General features: G+C 34.3%; 1 protein-coding gene and 1 pseudogene across 5 annotated transcripts in view; one reads left to right on the top strand and one right to left on the bottom strand.

The window, feature by feature from the left end:
• MAGI2 (membrane associated guanylate kinase, WW and PDZ domain containing 2) overlaps positions 1-21,036 on the top strand; it is a 1,340,829-nt gene that overhangs the window by 327,308 nt on the left and 992,485 nt on the right. The gene's annotated exons all lie outside the window — the stretch shown is intronic.
• Positions 1,722-1,844, bottom strand: LOC132680013 (U2 spliceosomal RNA; annotated as a pseudogene).

The raw sequence follows: 21,036 nt of genomic DNA, 5'->3' as shown, positions 1-21,036 counted from the left end.
TGGCCCATGGATCAAATCTGGCCTGCTGTTTTTATATGGCCCATGAGATAACTATGTTTTTCACATTTTTAAATGGTTTTAAAGCTTCAAAAGAGGAATGATACGTCACAATGTGAAAATTATGACTTTGAACCTTTTATGTTCATAAAGTTTTACTGAAACACAGCCCTGTCCATTCATTTATTTATTATCCATCACAAATGCAATAACAGAGTTTTCCAGTTGCAGAAGACATCATATGACTGGAAAATCATAAAGTACTTCTTATTTAGCCTTTTAAATAATAATTTTTGTCTACCTCTAGTTTACAGGATTGTATTAAAGTACATTTTCTTAAAGAAAGAAGATAGAATATTACCAAAAATAATATTCTATCTATCTACATAATTTAAATAGTGTAAGTGTTCCCTTTTTGCTCAGTTTGGTTGGCCTCTGAAATAATAAATACAATAATAAATAAATCTTACTAATACAAACATTCTCTTTTAGACAAATTATAGTTAGTTCACAAATATTTCTCTGAAAGAATTATGATGCTTTGTGTGACATATCACAGAGTACTGAGATGTAAGTTTTCTTTTAAGGGAAGACCATTTTCTCCTTTTTGTTGGTGTGGTGGGAGAGTAACAAGCTTCAAGAGAAATTACCTTCAGTGATAAGGAATTTGAAAGACAGTATAATCAAAACTGAAAGATCTTGAGCACTCTGAGAACCAAGGATAAGAGTTAGCAAATGTAGTACACTGTGAATAAATGCTGAGGAGAGTCTAGGAAAAGGAGATAATAAGAGGTAAAATCTGTTAAACTTCAAAGTGCTAAAGAATAATGAAAAGGGAAGATTTAAGAGTTTTATAAAGGTAGGGGGAAAGGCTCTTAAATCTTCATACCAAAGTGGAACTGCAGTGAAAAAGACAAACTAGGTGCTGAGCTGTACACTATTGTGAGAACAGTGTGTTATAAATCAAGGAAGTGGTCATAGCTAGTTTGAGGGATGAAATTCACCAGTATTTAATACAGTATCAGAACTCACCTTCAATAAAATTTTGATGTGTTCACTACATACCATGGATATGACTTACTATGTATGTTTGGATTCATTCTCAAAGACAGAAGAAAGTCTTCATTTTTGTGATAAAAGGCTTAGAAACCGTAGTAAGGCATTGCTATCTATCAGCTATAGTTTACTATCTAGCCACATTGATTTTGTTTTTTTAAGTTTTTTTTAATTCTAGTTAATTAGCAGAGTACAATATTGGTTTCAGGAGCATAATTTACTGGTTCGTAACTTACATATAACACATGGGCCACATTGATTTTAAAATTAAATCTCATGTATTTATTTTTTCATTTCTGTATGCATGTCTCATGAGTTATGAGTTCAGATTTATTTTTGTTCATGTCTATAGAAGTCTTAAGAAAATGTTCTAAGCAAGTCTTCTAATATTCTATGGAATGTGTCATCAATAAAGAAATTATTATATTGTAAACTAGCAAAAAGATAGTACTCAGGATCCATCTTTTCCTAAATGATCTAAAAGAAGTGTCAACATTCGTTGCCATTTACAAACTACAGTGGGAGACAGTTTGGAGAGGAAAATGCTTGTAAAATCAAGCAAAACTCTGATGAAATAAAAGGAGATTAATTAAGGTAAAAATAAGCAAGGAGAGAGGAGTTGTAGTTTTAAACAGAAAATTATTAATAACTATCATATTTTCTATATTATTAGGTAATCAGTTATTGCTTTATAACTGAAAAAATCTGAATCAGAGTAAACATGGAAAATTCAGCTATGAATTTGTATTGCTCTACTACACTTGATCTTAGCCAAAAGGCTGAGAAGTGATAAGTTTGTATTGCTATAAATGAGATGAGTGAACATTTTTTAAAGGAAAAAAATATATAATTGATCATAGGAGGTAAAATCTTTGTTTTCATCACTTGTAACACATATGGTATCCTTTAAATTCAACATAAGACATTATAAAATCCTTGATTAAATATTTATTAAATACTCTATTACCTTATATTTATAACTTTATATTCATTATGGGAGACTGTTTAAGTACTGCATAACCTTAAATGTAAAGTATTGACTCTATATTAATAGGAAATGGTAACCATAGGAAGAACTTCAAAAAATTTTTAAGAGACCTTATCCTTTGATTGATGAAGCCACACAGATCATTTCGTATGTATCTCCTTAGGTAAAAGGAAAGCAACTTTATTCTATTTTACTTCTAAAGATGTCCCAGAGCTTGATTTTAAAATGAAATTTTTAAATTTAAATACAACTATTTACTTCTGAATATTTAATTGAAAATTTCAAAAGAGACCTCTATTGAACTGTTTCCTACTTGGGGAAGCTATCCTGAAATCACTGATTATTTGGAATTGAGTGAGGGTTCCTTTTTTTCTTTTCTTTCTTTTTTTTCCTTCCTCTTCTATTTATGGAGAAAATGGGTAGAGTATATTTTATTGGTTTGAATTAATCTTCTTTATAAACAAAGAAGAAATAAGTTAATTTTTCCTATTTGCAGTAACTAGAAAATACTTGTCAAATACCCAAATAAATATTTATATTTACATAATTGAGGAGTTCAACTAAGGGAAATGAATACTTAAATGTTTATACTTTTAGAAAGTCTCACACCCTTCCCCTTTTTAGCAGCAGCTACATAAATTCATTAATGGCATATATTCTGTATTTACAAATAAATACTTTGACCTCTGTAATAAAATATTCTAAAACTATCCACATTTTGAGAAAAGTTAATTTTCAGTATTTTCAATTAGGAGGATCTTTCAATTTTGCTCACTAAAGTTAGGAAACAAAAGAGAAAGGGAATCACATTTTCAGAATCATAGAGTTAGATTTTTGAAAATCTATATCTGCATTAAGCATCAAGAGCACTAGAAAAAAATGTCAAATTCAACCTTTTCAGAACTCTAGAAATTAAAGGCTTGCAGCAGTCTGAGGAGTATTTATTCAGGAAAATTGGCTGAATTCCATTAAGAACACAAGGATTTGAACATTAAGTCATCAATAATAAATATGTTCAAATAACTAAAGAAAACCATTTCTAAAGAATCAGAGGAATGTGTGAGAACAATTTCTCACCAAAAACAGAAGAGCGATATAGAAGATATGAACTATGGGAGAGAACAAAATAGAAGCTTTGAAGTTGGAAATTACAATAAATAAAATGAAAAATACACTTAAGATACTCAGTTGCGGATGTGAACTGACAGAAGAAAGAACCAGTTAAGTTGAAGTCAGGTTTATTCAAAGTATCTAGTCTGAGCAAAAGAGAAAAAAAAATAATGAAAAAAGATGAAAAGACTTAGAGAGCTGTGAAAAAGCATGAAGCTAATCGACATACCCATAAGAAGAGTTCTAAGAGAAAGACAAATACAGAATGAATATTTAAGAAATAGCAGCTATAAAATTCTGAAATCAGATTGAAAACATTAATATGGATCTAAAGGAAGTTCCACAAACTCCAAGTAGGAAGACCTCAGAGATCCATACCTGACATATATAGCCAAACTGCCTGAAGCCAAAGACATAAAATCTTGAAAGGAGCAAGAGAGAAACAACTCGTCACATAAAAAGGATCAACAGATGATTCTCACCAAATATCATGGAGGCCAAAGTAATTCGATGGAATATTCAAAGTGCTGGAAGACAAAGATTATCAAGAATTCTAAATGTAGCAAAGCTATCCTTCTAAAATGAAGGAAAATTTAAGACAAAAGAGAGGATAACAGTTTGACAGTAATATTTGTAGATAAATACTCACTTGTAGTAATGAATACTCAGCAGAAGTTCAAGAAGAAAATAGAAGATGCAAATAACATAGAAACAAATTAGACCTAAGATACACACCTCACACAACAACACTGGACTACACATTCTTCCCAAAGTACATTGAACATTTTCTGGTATAGACCACATGTGAAGCCATAAAAGAAGTCTCAAAATAATTTACTTTTTATTTGAGAGAGAGAGAGAGAGAGAGAGAGAGAGAGAAAGAGAATCTCAAGCAGGCTCATGCTCAGCAACAGAGCCCAATGCAGACAGGGCTTGATTCCACAACCCTGGGATTATGACCTGAGCCAAAATTAAGAGTTGGAAGTTCAAGTGAGCCAGCCCCAGAAGTCTCAAAAATATTTAAAAAATAAAACCACATAAAGTATATTTTATTATAATGAAATAAAATTAGAAATGAGTATAAAAGAGAAAATTAGGAAATTCACAATTATGTGGTAGAATATTTTTTAAATTATTAATAATCAATGAATAAAAAAAGAAATGAGCAGTGCCTGGATGGCTAAGTTGGTTAAGTGCCCAACTGTTGATTTTGGCTCAGGTCATGATCTCACGGTTCATGAGTGTGAGCCTTGCAGAGCCTGCTTGAGATTCTTTTTCTCCTTCTCTCTGTCCCTCCCCCTAAAATAAACAAATAAACATTAAAAAAGAAAAAATAAATGAGAAACAAAATTAGAATATGCTCTTATTTTACTTTGAAATATTTATTCATTTATTTATGTAAAAAAGAAGGGCATATTCTAGAAGATTTAATATGTTATAATTTCTGGTGATTCCAAGTGATTTTTATCTTCTTTATATTTTTCTGTAATTTTTTAATTAACTTTTTTATTTTAATTCCAGTACAGTTTGCAGTTATATTAGTTTTAGGTGAATAATACAGTGATTCAATAATTCTGTACATTACTCAGTACTCATCATAATAAGTGTGCTTGCTCTTTATCCCAATCGTTTATTTCTCTTGTCCCCAAACCTACCTCCCCTCTGGTAACTATCAGTTTGTTTTCTATAGTTAACAGTCTGTTTCTTGGTTTCTCCCTCTCTCTCTGTCTCTCTCTCTTTTATCCTTTGCTCATTTGTTTTTTTTTCTTGAATTCCACATATGAGTGAAATCATATGGTATTTGTCTTTCTCTGACTAACTTACTTAGCATTATACTCTGTAGCTCCATCCATGTTGTTGCAAATGGCAAGATTTCTTCTTTTTTAATGCTGAATAATATTCCATTCACACTCATGTCTTCTTTTTTAATGTTAATTTATTTATTTTGAAAAAGAGAGAGTGGGGATGGGCAGAGAAAGAGAATCCCAAGCAGACTTGTGCTGTCAGCATAAAGCCTGACGTGGGGCTGAATCCCACAACGGTGAGATAATGACCTGAGCAGAAATCAAGAGTAGGGCGCTTAACCAACTGAGTCACTCAGACACCCCAACACATTTTCTTTATATATTTATGTTATTAATGGACACTTAGAATGCTTCCATAATTTGGCTATTGTAAACATGCTGAGAGGTATATAAAGCCCTTTGAATTAGTGTTTTTCTATTCTTTCAGTAAATACCCAGGAGTAGAATTATTGGATCATAGGGTAGTTCTATTTTTAATTTTTTGAGAAACCTCCGTACTGTCTTCCACAGTTGCTCTATCAGTTTGTATTCTTACCAACAGTGCAGGAGGATTCCTATTTCTCTACATCCACATCCTTGCTAACATTTGTTTTTGTGTTTTTTATTGTAGCCATTCTGACAGGTGTGATGTGATTGATATGTCATTGTGGTTTTGATTTGCATTTCCTTGATGATGAATGATGTTGAGCATCTTTTCATGTGTCTGTTGACCATGTGTATGTCTTCTTTGGAGACATGTCTGCTCATGTATTCTGCCCATTTTTAATTGGAATATTTGGTGTGTGTGTGTGTGTGTGTGTGCGTGCTAAGATGTATCAGTTCTTTATATATTTTTGGATACTAACCCTTTGACAGGTGTGTCATTTGCAAATGTCTTCTCCCATTCCATATGTTGTCTTTCAGTTTTGTTGATTGTTTCCTTTGCTTTGCGGAAGGTTTTTATTTTGATGTAGTCCCAACAGTTTATTTTTGCTTTTATTTCCCTTGCCTCAGGAGACATATCTAGAAAAATGTTGCTATGGCTGATGTGAGAAAAATTACTGCCTGTGCTTTCTTCTATGATTATTGTGGTTTCAGATCTCACATTTAGACCTTTAATCCATTTGAGTTTATTTTATGCATGGCATGAAAAAGTGGCCCAGTTTCATTCTTTTGCACATAGCTGTCCAGTTTTCCTAACACAAGCAGTTGAAGAAACTGTCTTTTTCTCATTGTATATTCTTTCCTCCTTTGTCAAAGATTACTTAGCCATACATATATGGTGGGTTTATTTCTGGGTTTTCTATTCTGTTCCATTTATCTACCTGTTTTTGTGCCAGTACCATACTATTTTGATTACTTCAGCTTTGGAATCTAACTTGAAGTCTGGAAATCAGGTTTTTTATTCTTTTTCAAGATTTCTTTGGCTACTTAGGGTCTTCTGTGGGTCCATACAAAGTTTTGGATTGTTTGTTCTAGTTCTGTGAAAAATGTTTTTGGTATTTTCACAGAGATTGCATTAAATGTGTAGATTAGTTTAGGGAGTATAGACATTTTAACAATATTGTACTTCAAATCCATGAGCATAGAATGTCTTTAATCTCAAAACTTATGACAAAGGTATAACAATTAAAGAAGTGTGGTAATGGCATAACAGACATATAGAGCAATAGAAAATAACTTGGAGTCCAGAAATGAACTCATACATTTGTGGTCAATTGATTTTTGACAAGGGTACCAAGACAGTTTGATAGGGGAAATAATAAACTTTTCAACAAATTGTGCTGGGACAACTGCTTATCTAATGCAAAAGAATGAAGTTGGATCCCTTCCAGAAACCATTAAAGAACACTGTCAGAAAAGTGAAAATAAGTGTGCCTGGCTGGCTTAATCAGAAGAGCATGCGACTCTTGTGCTGGAGGTCATGGGTTTGAGCCCCATGTTAGGTGTAGAGATTACTAAAAAATAAGTAAAGACATGCAAAAAAAAAGAAAGTGACAGATAACCCACATGATAAGAGAAAAATATTATAAACCATGTATCGATAAGGGACTTGTGTCTATAATATTTAAAGAACTCTTACAACTCAACAATAAAAAGATATGAAACCCAATTAGCAAATGGACAAAATTTTGTTTACATATTTCTCCTAAGAAGAGAAACTAATGACCAATAGGCACATGAAAATATGCTCAATATAATTAGTCATTATGGAAATGCAAATCAAAACCACAATGAAATAGCACTTGACATTCACTAAGATGATTATTGTCAAAAAAGATGGATTATAATGTGGAGGCATCGAAACTCTCCTACATTGTGGGGGGCATTACAAAATGGTGCACCTTCTTTGGAAGACATTTATAAATTCCTTACAAAATTGAAGAGTTACCCTTTGATCCGTAATTCCACTCCTAGGTATATACCCAAGATAAATGAAAATTTATGTTCATACAAAAACTTAGATATGAATATTCACAGAAACATTATTTATAATAGCCAGAAATAGAAAGAACTCCAGTGTCTATCAACTGATGAATTAGGATAAACAAAAGCTATATTTTATTCAGTCATGAATAAAAATAAAGCCCTGGTCCATGCTGCAATATGGATGAAGCTTGAAAAACATTATGCTAAGTGAAAGTGACCAGATGCCAAAGGCCACATAATGTAAGATTCGATTTTTGTAGAATGTCTAGAATGGGCAAGTCTGTAAAGACAGAAAGTAGATTAGTGTTTGCCAGGAAAGGAGAGGGAAATGGCTGGGGGGAGGGTGAATGAGGATTGACTGCTAATGAGAATGGGGTTTCTTTTTGAAGTGATGAAAATATGCTGAAATTAAGTCGTGGTGATGTTTGCATGAGTTTTTTAACATCCTCATGTTAAGACTCATTTTGTCAAGTTGTTTCATAGTCTGAAGTTGGATACCATTAATAATAATACTGACCTTTTTTAAAAGTTTATTTATTTATTTTTGAGAGAGAACAAATGGGGGTGGGGTAGAGAGAGAAGGAGAGAGAGAATCCCAAGTGGGCTCTGCACCATCATTGTGGAGCCTGATTTGGGGCTTGAACTCACAAACTGAGATCGTGACCTGAGCTGAAACCAAGAGTCAGATGCTTAACAGACTGAGCTACCTGGGTACCCCAATACTGACTTAAAAAAAACCTCAATACTGTCAGTGAAAATAATGTATACGCTGAACTAAAAATAAAAAGGTGATTTCAAAAAGTAAAGCAACAAATCTTAATATCATGCAATGCAGTAGCAGTGGCCCAATTAATGTTATTCATTGATTTGAAACCCTTAAAGAGTTAGGATCAACTGCTAGAATGTTATTACTTTTGATGCATCAAATTTTGGTTTTGTTTCAGTGTTCTGAAGTGGGTTTTATGAAATACCCAGAAAGTTTCATTTTTCCTTTCATAAACCTGTGTCTCTCCATATGGAAAAAGCTTTGGTATGAGCTACATCAGAATATGTTCCCCTTTTGGTATTGGAAGCAGAAGTGGCCAGAAATAAATGATACCCTAAAAGACTTTATTTTGTACATACTTGTTTATTGCACTATGACCATGCCTATTTTTTAACTTTATGTACAATATAATTTTTAATTGAAATAGACTATTAATGATTTCTTTTATAAATGAGGCTTACATTTACAACAGATATTTCCCTTCCTAAGCATTTTTCCCAATTATTCAACAAGTATTAACTGAGCAACTACTACAACAATGCATATGCTAATGATGATGTAATGATAAGTCGTTTGGTAGGAGAGACAGGTAATAATTGAGTATTCTAATAATTAGAAATATAAATAAAAACTGCAAAGTGAGCAACTGAAATCACTTAGGAGAATTTGTAACCAAACCTGATGATCTTGCATATTTTGGATTCTTTTCTTAGGAAATGCTCTTTGAGCTGAGATTAGCAAGATAAATAGAAATTAATCAGATAAGGTGGGGATACAGTAAGGGTAAGAGTGTCCCAGGGGGAAAAAAAGAAAGAAAGAAAAACTGTATTCAGGGCTGCTGGCCCCATCCTAATATTAGAAGAAGATTGATATGTGCAAGGCCCTTGTATATAGTATTGAAAAGGAACACTCAAAGCGTGTTTAGAGAGAAGCCAGGAGCCCCACTTGTGAGGTTGGGTTTCTATACTAAGAACAAAAGAAAGACATACAGAAGTTGCATGTCTGGGGGAACAGAGGGAAGGAGAGGATCAGATATGATTTTGAAAAGTTTCTTTGGCTGCTGTGGACAATGGATTATGGTAGACAGAGAGTGAATGTGGAAAAATTCACTGGGAGATTACTGCAGAGACCAAATAGAAGATCACACAACTTGGACTAGGGTGGTAAGACATAGAAAGAAGTCAACAGATTTGAGAGATATTTGGGAGAAAATCAAAAGAAATGTTGTTGATGGGTTAGATACTGAGTGAATGAAGACTAATTGTGAAAGAAAACTCCATACTGCTTTGTTCATGCTTGCATTGTATTTGTCAACTCTTTTCCCTCTTTGCCCATAAGAATGTAAGATCCTCGAAGGCAGGGACACTCTTATTTATTTTTTTATGCATATATGATTTTTAGGCATATTGCGCATAGGAGACATCCTACACATATTTGATGATATACTAGAATGAATTAGAAACAAATAGAAAGCCTTCAAAAAACTTTGAAAAACATTATACTCAATCACCAATAATTTTGTTGTTTCTAGAAGATATTATTATAGGTCTGAAATAGGACTAAGCAATTATTTATTTTACCTGGTTTTTAGGCAGCTACTGAGGCCAGCAATTGGATGTGCAGAATATACATAATTGATTGACCCTTGTTCAAAGACACAGTGAGCTGCCCAGCATACCTTAACTATGTGTAGCCTTATTTCTCCCTGGAGAAACATTTTATCATTGATTGCATATCTTGGATTGTTGAAAATGCATTTCATTAATACTAAACCTATTTTATGATATCAATATAAATTTGGAATGTATAAAACTATTAATTCAGTGTATGCATCTAAACAGATGTTTCATATAATAAAAAATGAACATTAAGGAAGAGTCACTGTGCTCACTTGGAGTGGTCAGGTTAAGTAACTATGAGAGAAATAAAAGCTCAATCTATAGCTAACATTAAATTGCAAAAGATGAACTCTGTTGACAAATTACTAGTGCTGACGATCTCTTACCCTCTTCTCCTTCCAACATATAATTATACAAGTTTCTCACTATTTTTTAAAGGAAAGGTGAAAGTTTTAGGTGCCGATAATATATTGTAATTTTTTTAACCTAGGAGATTGCCCTTTTTTTGTCTTTTACAAAATTTGCTTTCGTGCGTTCCTCTACAATAGAGATCATGGCTTTAAAAATAAAGCAAATTCATAATAAAGAAGCACTTCAATGTCACATAGTTTCACTAGAGTCTCACAATGTCACTAGAATAGTTTTTAAGACTGTCTAGGATCATTTGCATCTATGACAATTCTATGATAATCAGATTTCCTAGCTTCATTCTAGATGTTTGAGTACTTCAATTATTTGTTTCTTTTCAGCAGAAGTTTCCCTTTTAATTAAAAAAAAAAAAAGTTAGAAATGTCCAGTGCTACTTAAGACACTAATACATCCATTAGTAAAGCACTAAGCATTAAAGCACCATTTTCCTTTGTCTTCTCTTGAAAAGTAAAAACAAACAAACTTTGTTTTTTAAAGCCCTTACTCATAAGTTATCTTTCCTTGGAGAATGTATGCATACTAATTATACCAGGAATCTTTAAAATTGACATAGAACATTTTATCTACTACTTTGTGAGGCTATTTTGTCATGAATTGTATGTGAATATGTCAGGGACAACACTGTTAATGTATATTTCAAATTAAATCAATTAATACTTTAATTATCATAGTATTCTCCTACTTCCCAGAGCATCTAGCTGCTTACCATGTTGACACTTTGATGTACCTTTGTTATATATAATCAGATAGTATTTTGGATACAGGGAATACTTGAAAAGTCAGAGATGCTAAGTGATTCAAGCAGCTGAGAGATGAGGAAGGGGAGAGAGAAAAAAAGGCTGAATTTGGGACAACTGGGAATTGAGACTGGGAGAAATGATTCAGGGTATAGCTGCTTTGTAAAGAAAATCAGGGACAGAGAGACAAGAATTCTAAAGATACTTGCTATGCATTAAAATGCATTTATCTGTGAGAGATTGAGTAAATAATTGAAGTATTTTAATTACTTTTTCCCTGCAAGAGCTGTGATTCTTTGAATTTAACACCTCACTGAACCTGGGCCCCTTGGGGCCTTTGGATTTATTCAGATCACACACATGTACATTCACATTCATGCGCACACATACTTACATGCACATGGACTAATATGCCTATTTGGTTCTTGATAAATACCAAAATTCAAAATATTGTGTTTCTGAGTGTATTTCCTTAGCACACAACAGCTAAGACGTGGATTTCATCAGCCTCTACTTTCCAATATACTGTCATTTGAGCACAGATCTACCTAGATGGCCTCATTTATTGTGTCAGTAGGATCACTGTTTACATGAGTTAAAATTGACTCAGGAAGATGCCATGTAATTTTTTACAGAACAATATAGAGAAAACTTTCTGGACCAAGACTAGACTTAGACTCTCTCTGGGCATGCCAGCTCTATAATGGATTTTAGTAGTGTCTTTTGTGTAAATATACTTTTTGTAGTTAGGAAATCCTTCATTCCTTAGCTTTGAGAGTATGAGTAAGTTAGCTGAGAGAAGCAGCTATAATGAAGGCCAGCAGGGTTTTCTTTGATTCTTTCTTCCTCTTCCTTCTAACTCACTATGAAAGCTTTCACAGTATCCATCCACAAGAAAACATATATGGAAATGGGTCATATTCAGTTGTACTAAGAACTCTGTGGAGAACTTGTAAATGGTACAAAGTATGCATTTTGTTCTGTTGTAACTCTTCCCCTTTATTACATGGGGCTCCTCAAGCTAAAGATTGATTGCTCTCTAAATTGTATATTTGGGCAAGTAAAGTTGAATGGCTTTACAGTCTCCTATCTTTACAATAAAACTAATGGATAAGATCTTAGAATTGGCACCTTCTTCGTACACTGCTAATAGAATGATAAATAGGTACAACCCTCCTTGCAGGGCGTAATTCAACGCTTTCAAAATTTGTTTACCTTTTGCCCCAATAATTCCACTTTTAGAAATTTATTACAAGGTAACAATATCAGAACTGTATAGAATGATGTATACATAAGATGCTAACCAAAAGACGTCAGTCAGACAAAGACAAGTATCATATGTTTCACTCATATGTGGAATTTAATAAACACAACAGATGAACATAAGAGAAAAGAAGGAAAAATAAGATGAAAACAAAGAGGGGGAAAACTATAAGGGACTCAAATACAGAAAGAAAACTGAGGGTTGCTGGAGGGGAGGTCGGTGGAGGGGTGGGTTAAATGGTTGATGGGATTAAGGAGGGCACTTTTTGGGATGAGCAGTGGATGTCATATGTAAGAGATTAATCACTAAGTTCTACCCCTGAAACCAAGATTGCACTGTATGTTAACTAACTTGAATACAAAAAGAAAAAAAAAATGCTAACCAGAGGGTTTTTTATAATGGTAAAAAAGAAAAAGGAAACACCTAAATATCCAGGACTGCTTAAACAGATTCTAGTAAACTATAGTATATCCATGCAAATAAGCCAGGTGACCGTTAAAGCTTATGTTGTGTAATATTTGTATTGATCATGAAAAATGTTCAGGATATAGCAATGGGAAAGAATGCTATAAAACAGTATGTTATAGATATTTCTATTATCTAATTTTGTCTATATTTTAAAATTTTTATTACAAATATAGAAACCAACTCTACTTAAGCAAAAGAGTACTTATTAGAACAATGAGGACTGGCTTGGGATAGGTGTGAAACCAAGAATTGGAGGGGGTCTGGGAAATAGGAACCAGAGTAGCAGGAACAGTCTTAATTAGGACAGCATTACCACTCCTGCCTTTGCTGTTGTAACAAATGAACTCTGTATTTCATTTCATCTTTGCATCACTCAAGATCCAAAGTCCCAGGGGAAGGGCTTTATTAGCCAAATTCATGCCATTTCCCAGCCCCAGCCAGTTTAATAAATGTGAGGAATCTGAGACTTTCCCACTTTCACTTTGGGAGTGGGATAAAATAGCTGAGAATTACCTTCCCAATAAGATTTTAGGCAATGAAAACAATTTCCCAAGAAAATAAATCAGAGTGGAAGCAGTAGACACCTGACATTGCCCCAGATAGCATATTCCTTTCACAATATTTTATCTTGAAAGTAAAAATAAAAGTTATACCCCAAAAAGAAAATATATATATATAACTTATTGGATGTCTGTAGTATGTCAAGTTGCTTAAGGGGTCAAAATGAAGAAGTATATTGTGCTTATCTTCCAAAAAGAAACATCAATTTAAAACTCTACCATAACAGAAGATAGAAATTATTTCCTTTTATATAGGAAAATAGGATATGTATTATAACAACTTTTATCAGTATCTGTCTGTTTATCTCAGGAGATCCATTGCTTCCTCTTCTGTAATTCATCTCTGAATTTGGAATATAAATTCCAGTATGTCATTGTTGATAATGAAATCTCAGAAGAGCCCTGCTAAGATCCATCAATTGTAACTCTTGATTTTGAAGTAAAATCATGTTTATGGAAGTCATGTAAGACAACTAATAGAAATGTGGTTCCACTAACATCATTTGAAAATAGCCCTAAAAGGGGCACCTGGGTGGCTTGGTCGGTTAAGCGTCCGACTTCGGCTCAGGTCATGATCTCACGGTCCGTGAGTTCGAGCCCCGCGTCGGGCTCTGTGCTGACCGCTCAGAGCCTGTAGCCTATTTCAGATTCTGTGTCTCCCTCTCTCTCTGCCCCTCCCCTGTTCATGCTCTGTCTCTCTCTGTCTCAAAAATAAAAAATAAATAAATAAATAAATAAATAAACATTAAAAAAAAAAAAAAAGAAAATAGCCCTAAAATATTTTCACTATCTGCTATGATACAGAGACCATGAGATATTTTTCCGAGAAGATCCTGTAAATTTGACCTTGAGAATCCTAGTCCATCTGCTCAGAATTAAAACTAAACTAGTTAGTACCTGGGTATTTGGTTCAGAGCCATTATTTCTCTAAGATGCAACTGAAAGATTGATGTGATTTGAGGTGGTTTTTTATCATTGGGTTGGATGCAATATAAAATTAAAAATGTAATTACAGGTAAATTGAAAGTGAGAGTTTGAGTATGAAATGAATCTCCACATTTTTGTTTGTCTTCTTTCCTCTTAAATGTAACATAATTATGAAATTCATGCAGCTAAATAAAACCTTTTACCAATTAGTATGTATTTGCTGTATTGATTGAAATGGCTCTGAAAGAAGGCTTATTTTTAAGTGTCATATTATTTGAGTCTCTTAAACTGCCCAGATAGTTATGTTTTCAAAAATAGAAAGCTTCTAACAATTTATATGGCTTCATTTTTAATTTATCCCCTTCTGTGTTAGAAATAGTTATTTTTCAGGGCACCTGGGTGGCTCAGTTGGTTGAGCATCCAACACTTGATTTGGGCTCAGGTCATGATCTCATGGTTTGTCGAATAGAGCCCTATGTTGAGCTCTGTGTTGACAGAGTTCAGCCTGCTTGGGATTCTGTCTGTCTGTCTGTCTCTCTGTCTCTCTCTGCCCCTTCCCTGTACTCTCTCTCTTTCTCTCTCTCTCTCTCTCTCAGAAATAAAAAAATAAACATTAACAACAACAAGAAAGAAATAGTTGTTTTTCCCTGAAATTATTTTATGCTAGAATGTATGGAAGCAAAATTTCAATTGTATAACTATGTTCACTGTTACCACTTTACTTTTCTAGCTCAGAGGAATCTGATATAACTGAGTTCTATGACAGACAGTTGTTGCCTACCCAAGATCTGACTTGTTTGCTCATATAATGAGCTGAGATCCTTTGTTCTCATGATTACTTTAAGCCTTAATGGTAATTCCATTACTCTTTTTAAGTGATAAATCTTGGAATGTACATGTAATCTCATTCTGGTCAATGATATACAATGGGAAGTCTTCTTGGCAAATTCCAAAAGAGACATTTTTACTTGATAAAGAGAAGCCCCAGAAGAGAAGGTTCTGTTTCTCCTGCCATTTCATTCCTTCCATGATGGTGGTTGTGGAGGACTTGATATCTGAAGCTGAAGGAGCCATCTTATTTAAAAATTTTTTTGACGTTTATTTATTTTTGATAGAGACAGAGAGAAAGAGACATAGAGTGAGTGGGGGAGAAGCAGAGAGAGGGAGACACAGAATCCCAAGCAGGCTCCAGGCTATGAGCTGTCACACAGAGCCCGGTGAGGGGCTTGAACCCACAAACTGTGAAATAACGACCTGAGCCAAAGTCAGACGCTTAACCAACTGAGCCACCTAGCCATTGATCAAGCCACAGTGAGATGAGTTTTTTTTGTGTTGTAACTGGATTCATCCTAACAGAAATGGATCCTAAATATCAATTGAATCATAATAAAAGTAATCTTCAAATTTCATGTTTGACTTTCTATCTGCATGTTTTACTTTATGATAATGCATTGGTTTTCACATACTTAATTCAGCTTTTCATACTTAATTGATAAATATCTAGTAATTTCATTGTGGTGTTTCCTTTAAGCTACAATTTAAGCAACGTAAGCATCTTTACACATCTCTACTTATATAATTATCTGAATATTTTATTATTTTTACCCTCATTTTGCAAAAATAAAGCATGTGAAATAATTTTTGAATATAAATGTTGATTATATAAGCTTAACGTGATTGTAAACATGAAATAATTAGATGTACCAAAATATATGTACCTTTTACCTTAATCTGGTATTTGTTGGACTAAATATAGTTATTGTATATTCAATTATGGAGTAGAACAGAAAGTAATGTATATTATGAAGTATTGGCTTGTTCAAAGATAGTGTTTAAAGTTAAGGAGTAAATAGGTACTTTATATTTACCTGCCTGAAATTGGAACTCCCCATTTGGTTATTTCAATAAAAAGCTGTTGGACATTTTTTACATGCTAAAATGTTGGAGATCTAGCAACAAATAAAATAAGATATGATCTCTCTATTCCTGGAACTTGTAATTTAATGGGGCATATGGAATAGTTACATATATGGAATTCTCTGTCTGTATGTTATGAAGAATTGCGCATTATTGTCATTGCTGTAGGAACAGACCTTGCCTAGTTTGTGAGGGTCTGTGAAAGTGTTTCTGAAGAAGAGGTATTTAAACTGAGATCAAAAAGATGAATAAGAATAAGACCAAAAGAAGGGAGGTAAGAGGAGAAAGTCTATTCCAGAAAGAAAGAACAGAAAGAAGTGAAATCTCTTAAGATAGCTAAGAGGCCTAGAAGAAATCTAATTGGGTCAAAGAATCAGAAAAGAAAGGAGTGGTACCAGATGGGGTTGGAGAGGCAGGCAGAGTCAGGATTATGCACATCTTCCTATGTCTAAACACAGGAATATGTAAGAAGTTTAAGGAGAGAAGTGTCATGATTTTGTTTTTAAAAGATTCTCTGCAGTATTATGCAAAATCAATTGGAAAATAACAAGAGTAGAAAAACGATACCAGACATGAGATTCCTACAGTAGTCCTCACGAAAGATGATGTGAAGAAAATAGAAGCAGGGCAAAGTGGACAGGTTCAAGAACATTTGGGAAATGGAGTTAAGAGACTTGATCTTTAAAGGAATGAGCATGTAATTTATTATCTGTAAACATTTTAAGAATAAAAATTAATAATCCATTTCAGTTAAACAGGCATTAACAGGGACAGTCCTGGACAAACTAGAGTGAATGGTCGGTCACTCCAGGCATGAGTTAGTGGAGAATAAGGAAGGACTAAATGCACTGCCAAATCTCCTTATAACATCTACATTTCTGACAATAACTACCTTTGGCCACGGCCAGTTTCAGAAGACACTTAAATTCCTTTTTTTTTTTTTATTGTTTATTTATTTATTTTTGAGAGAGAGAGACAGAGAGAGAGAGAGAAAAACAAAGAGAGAGCTGGGGAGGGGCAGAGAGAAAGGGAGAAAGAAATCCCAAGCAGGCTCCACACTGTCAGCACAGAGCTGGACTTTGGGCTTGACCTCACAAACCATGAGATCATGACCTGAGAAGAAGTCAAGAGTCTGATGCTCAACTGACTGAGCCACCCAGGCACCCCAGGAGACACTTAAATATTTATGTTGACTTAACTTATGAAAAGGAAGACATTAGACTCCAATAGCCCATTGTCCTGGTACTTTGGGATCTCCTGCTTAGACTTGGCCCCAAGGGTTTAATTCTTCAAGACAAATGCATGGTGCTTATAAGATTTTAGATGAGGGGTGCCTGGGTGGCTCAGTCAGTTAAGCGTCCCTCTTCAGCTCAGGACATGATGTCAGTTTGTGAGTTTGAGCCCTGCAGCAGGCTCTGTGCTGACAGCTCAGAGCTTGGAGCCTGCTCCGGTTTCTGTGTCTTCCTCTCTCTCTATCCCTCCCCCACTCACAGTCTCTCTCTCTCTCTCTCTCTCTCTCTCTCTCTCTCTCTCAAAAATAAACATTGAAAATTTTGCATTTAAAAATAAGATTTTAGATGAAATAAGCACGCCCTCCACCCCTGTTTTTGTTTTTGTTTTTTGTAGAGCTTATCTCTTAGCCTCTGTTTTGTGTGTCTCTTTGTCTCTTTGACTCTGCTACAGAGGAGACTGTGTCAAATACATTACTGATTCTTAAACCTAGGTGTGACTGTCATTTAGGGGTCAAATTAAAAACCATTCAACTGGAGCATTGACAACCATAGAACCTAGCCTTTAGCCAGTCTCCTCTCTAGAGATTTACTGGGCAGCTGCTGAGAGTTTCACTTAATTACATAGTTTTACAAAGAATTCATGCCTTTACATGCTGTCAGAGATTAAATGTGGTTGGCCTGTCAAGCAGAGACCTCACTGCTATGCCAGATATTTCTTTTGGCTTACCTCTGTCTGGTCTCTTGTACATAATCACACTTGGCTAATTGCGCTCAAAACCACTTTTCTTCTTGTTCTTTATTCTATTTTCAAGTAACTAATTTATTTTTAGAGCAACTCGTTTTATTTCTATGTTTGGATTTTTTCCAATAAATAGTGTCTACTAAGAATATTCTCTGATTGTTGATTTCGGTTTTCTGATTTCAGTTTCTTATACATTAACTGTATAATAGTCTGTACCAGCAGAAATTAGAAAGGTAAACTCATTTTTAAAAAGCAGTAAATATTGAAAAATATATATTTGAGAACCAATTAAAAATAATTTGAAGGGTAATTGCACTTTGGGAAGATAGTGATGATAACAGTCTTCAATCTGCCAAGAAAGGTACTAAATCTGATACACTATAAAAAATCTCCAGTTAAGTAGGAGATGATTCAATGCCTTGATTACTTTCGAAGAGTCATATTTTCCTAAGTTTGTAGAGAAAAACTTGGCCTTTCTGTTATTACATATGGTGATAATTTTAAGTGACCTCTGATATAATAAAATTAGTATTAAAGTTCATTGAACTGCAGCATCTTGATATTTATTTTATATCATCAAGGAGAATATTAAATAATCCATTAGTGCAATATCTGTTCCTTGAGTACCACGTTAAGCATTAGAGAAACAAAGATGGGTTAAGGTAGTCTTCCTGTCCTCTAGTACGTCCAGTCTAGTTTACTATAAACCAATAGGTACAATTAAGTGTTGTGCACACTCCAGTAAGATCTATAAAAGTTACAGAGGGGCTGCTTTAACCTGTATTGGTCATAATACAGCTGTATAAGGAAGTGATTCCTGGTAAGGTTTATGTTAAATAGTTATTTCCACAAAAAGAAGGCACCAGAGTTAGTATATGTCTGTTGGGGATTGCTTGACCTGATATAACAAAAATACCCTCAAATACAGAGTATCAAAAAAGATGGCATATCTCTATCCCACAATGTAATACAGAAATAGGAAGATAGTCTAGTGTATAAGCAGCATTGTTGTATAATCCCTTTGGGGACCAGGTTGATGGAACCTGTTTCTTGGTTACACCAACAATTAGTGTTTTGTGGATTACTTGGGCTGCAGATTCACGGCAGATTCCTATTCAATGGAAGTGGGGCAGAGGATGCAGAGAACAAGCACATTTTTCAAGAATATGATGTGCAAGTTGAACATATCACTTCTGTCATATCCATTGATTTAGAATTTAGTAAAGTAGCCATGTCTAGCTGCCAACAAATCTTGGAGACATAATCCCTCGCTGGCTGACCATGTACCTTGCTGAAATTCAAGTGCTAGAGGAGGGCTTCTATTACTAATAAGGAGAAAGGGAGAACGGATTATGGGGAAAAATCAGTTTCTGACACAACTAAGAAGAACGTCTAAGTGGAGCAAAAATCAAGAATAAAAATATACTTACGTGTTAATGCTTATAGTTACCCTGTAGAATATATGGAAGCTTTTAAAAGGTGGGAAATTTTTGCCCAGAGGGGAAGAATCCTAGGGTCAGTGTAAAGGTTCATGATGAATACCAGAGTGATTTACCCTTTGTAAAGCAATCCTTATTACAACATGAAAAACAATCACATATTTTGCTAAACAAACTGTAAAAAAGATATACAGGTTTGATGAGACAACATATGTTCTTTAAAAAAAAAAAACTTTTATATTTTAGCTGTAGTACAATTTTGATTTAGCTGGCAATAATGTAGGGTAACTGGAATCCACAGGAATCATAAACTTAGTTAAACATTTGTTGGAAGCACGGATTTTGAAGAGCAGGTTATAATAATAAGTAGGTATGTCATATTGTTTGATTGGGTCACTCCTACATAAAAATGGGTAAAATGAAGCCAGGTCAGAATGAACTCCCTCAGTATACCCTATTGCTGTTTTTACAAATTACTTTTAAATTTTAGGTTCAGGATTTATAGAAAAATCCAGCTTAAGCCTTTTACTCGGAATTTATCAGGCAGTATAGGAAAAACATACTGAAGCTTCAGGCCTTACAAAACAAGCAAAGAAAATAGTTGAATCCTAACTGACTTTTACCACGTTGTTTCTTTTAGGAGTTTGTGGATAGAGCTGAACTAACTGTATATTTTTTATGTTTTATTAAGTTAGGTATTAGCCTCATCAAAAAGTCAGAATAGCTGTCTTTTTCCTGCCCTCATTGTTCATCCGAACCTTGTCCTAAAGTAGATGAGGAAAAATAAGAACAGGGAAGAAGAGATGATAGAGAGAAACTGGAATTTCCTGGCTGATATAGTGGTGCACAGGTACAGATGAAATTTGTTTTTTTTAATTTGAGAGGGAGAGAGAGAGAGAGAGAGAGAGAGAGAGAGAGAGAGAGAGCCAGGGAGAGAGGCAGCAGGAGAGAGAAGTGACAGAGAGAATCTTAAGCAGACTCCATGCTCAGTGCAGAGCTCAACACCGGGCTGGATCCCAGGACCCTGGGATCATGATGACCTGAGACGAAATCAAGAGTTGGACACTCAACCAACTAAGCCACCCATGTGTCCCTGCTGTTTTTTTTTTTTTTTTTTTTAATTTCTATCATAAAGTTACGAACAAATTACTTTTTAAATTAACCTATGATTTTTAGAGCAGTTCTAGGTTTCAGGAAGAAACCTAGCTTTCAGTTCTCTGTTCAGAAAGAACAGAGAAGGGGTGCCTAGGTGGCTCAGTTGGTTAAGGGTCCGACTTTTCAGCTCAAGTCATGATCTCACGATTGGTGGGTTGGTGAGCTCAAGCCCTGCGTAAGACTCTGTGCTACAACTCAAAGCCTGGAGCCTGCCTCAGATTCTGTGTCTCCCTCTGTCTCTGCCCCTCTCCTGTTTGCACTCTGTCTCTCTCTCAAAAGTAAATAATCATTTAAAAATATTTTTTTAGAAAGAAAGAACAGAAGGTTTTCATCTTTTGCATTTTCCAAAAGAGTTAATGTCAGCATCTCTATTCAATGAAAACAAACTACCTTATGCATAGTTTTTAGGCACTCAC

The sequence above is a fragment of the Panthera onca genome, chromosome A2, assembly GCF_046562875.1.
Source record: "Panthera onca isolate mPanOnc1 chromosome A2, mPanOnc1 haplotype 2, whole genome shotgun sequence".
In the NCBI taxonomy this organism is placed as follows: domain Eukaryota; kingdom Metazoa; phylum Chordata; class Mammalia; order Carnivora; family Felidae; genus Panthera; species Panthera onca.
Note: the sequence above shows the minus strand (reverse complement) of the source record. Positions and strands in the feature narration are given on the sequence as shown.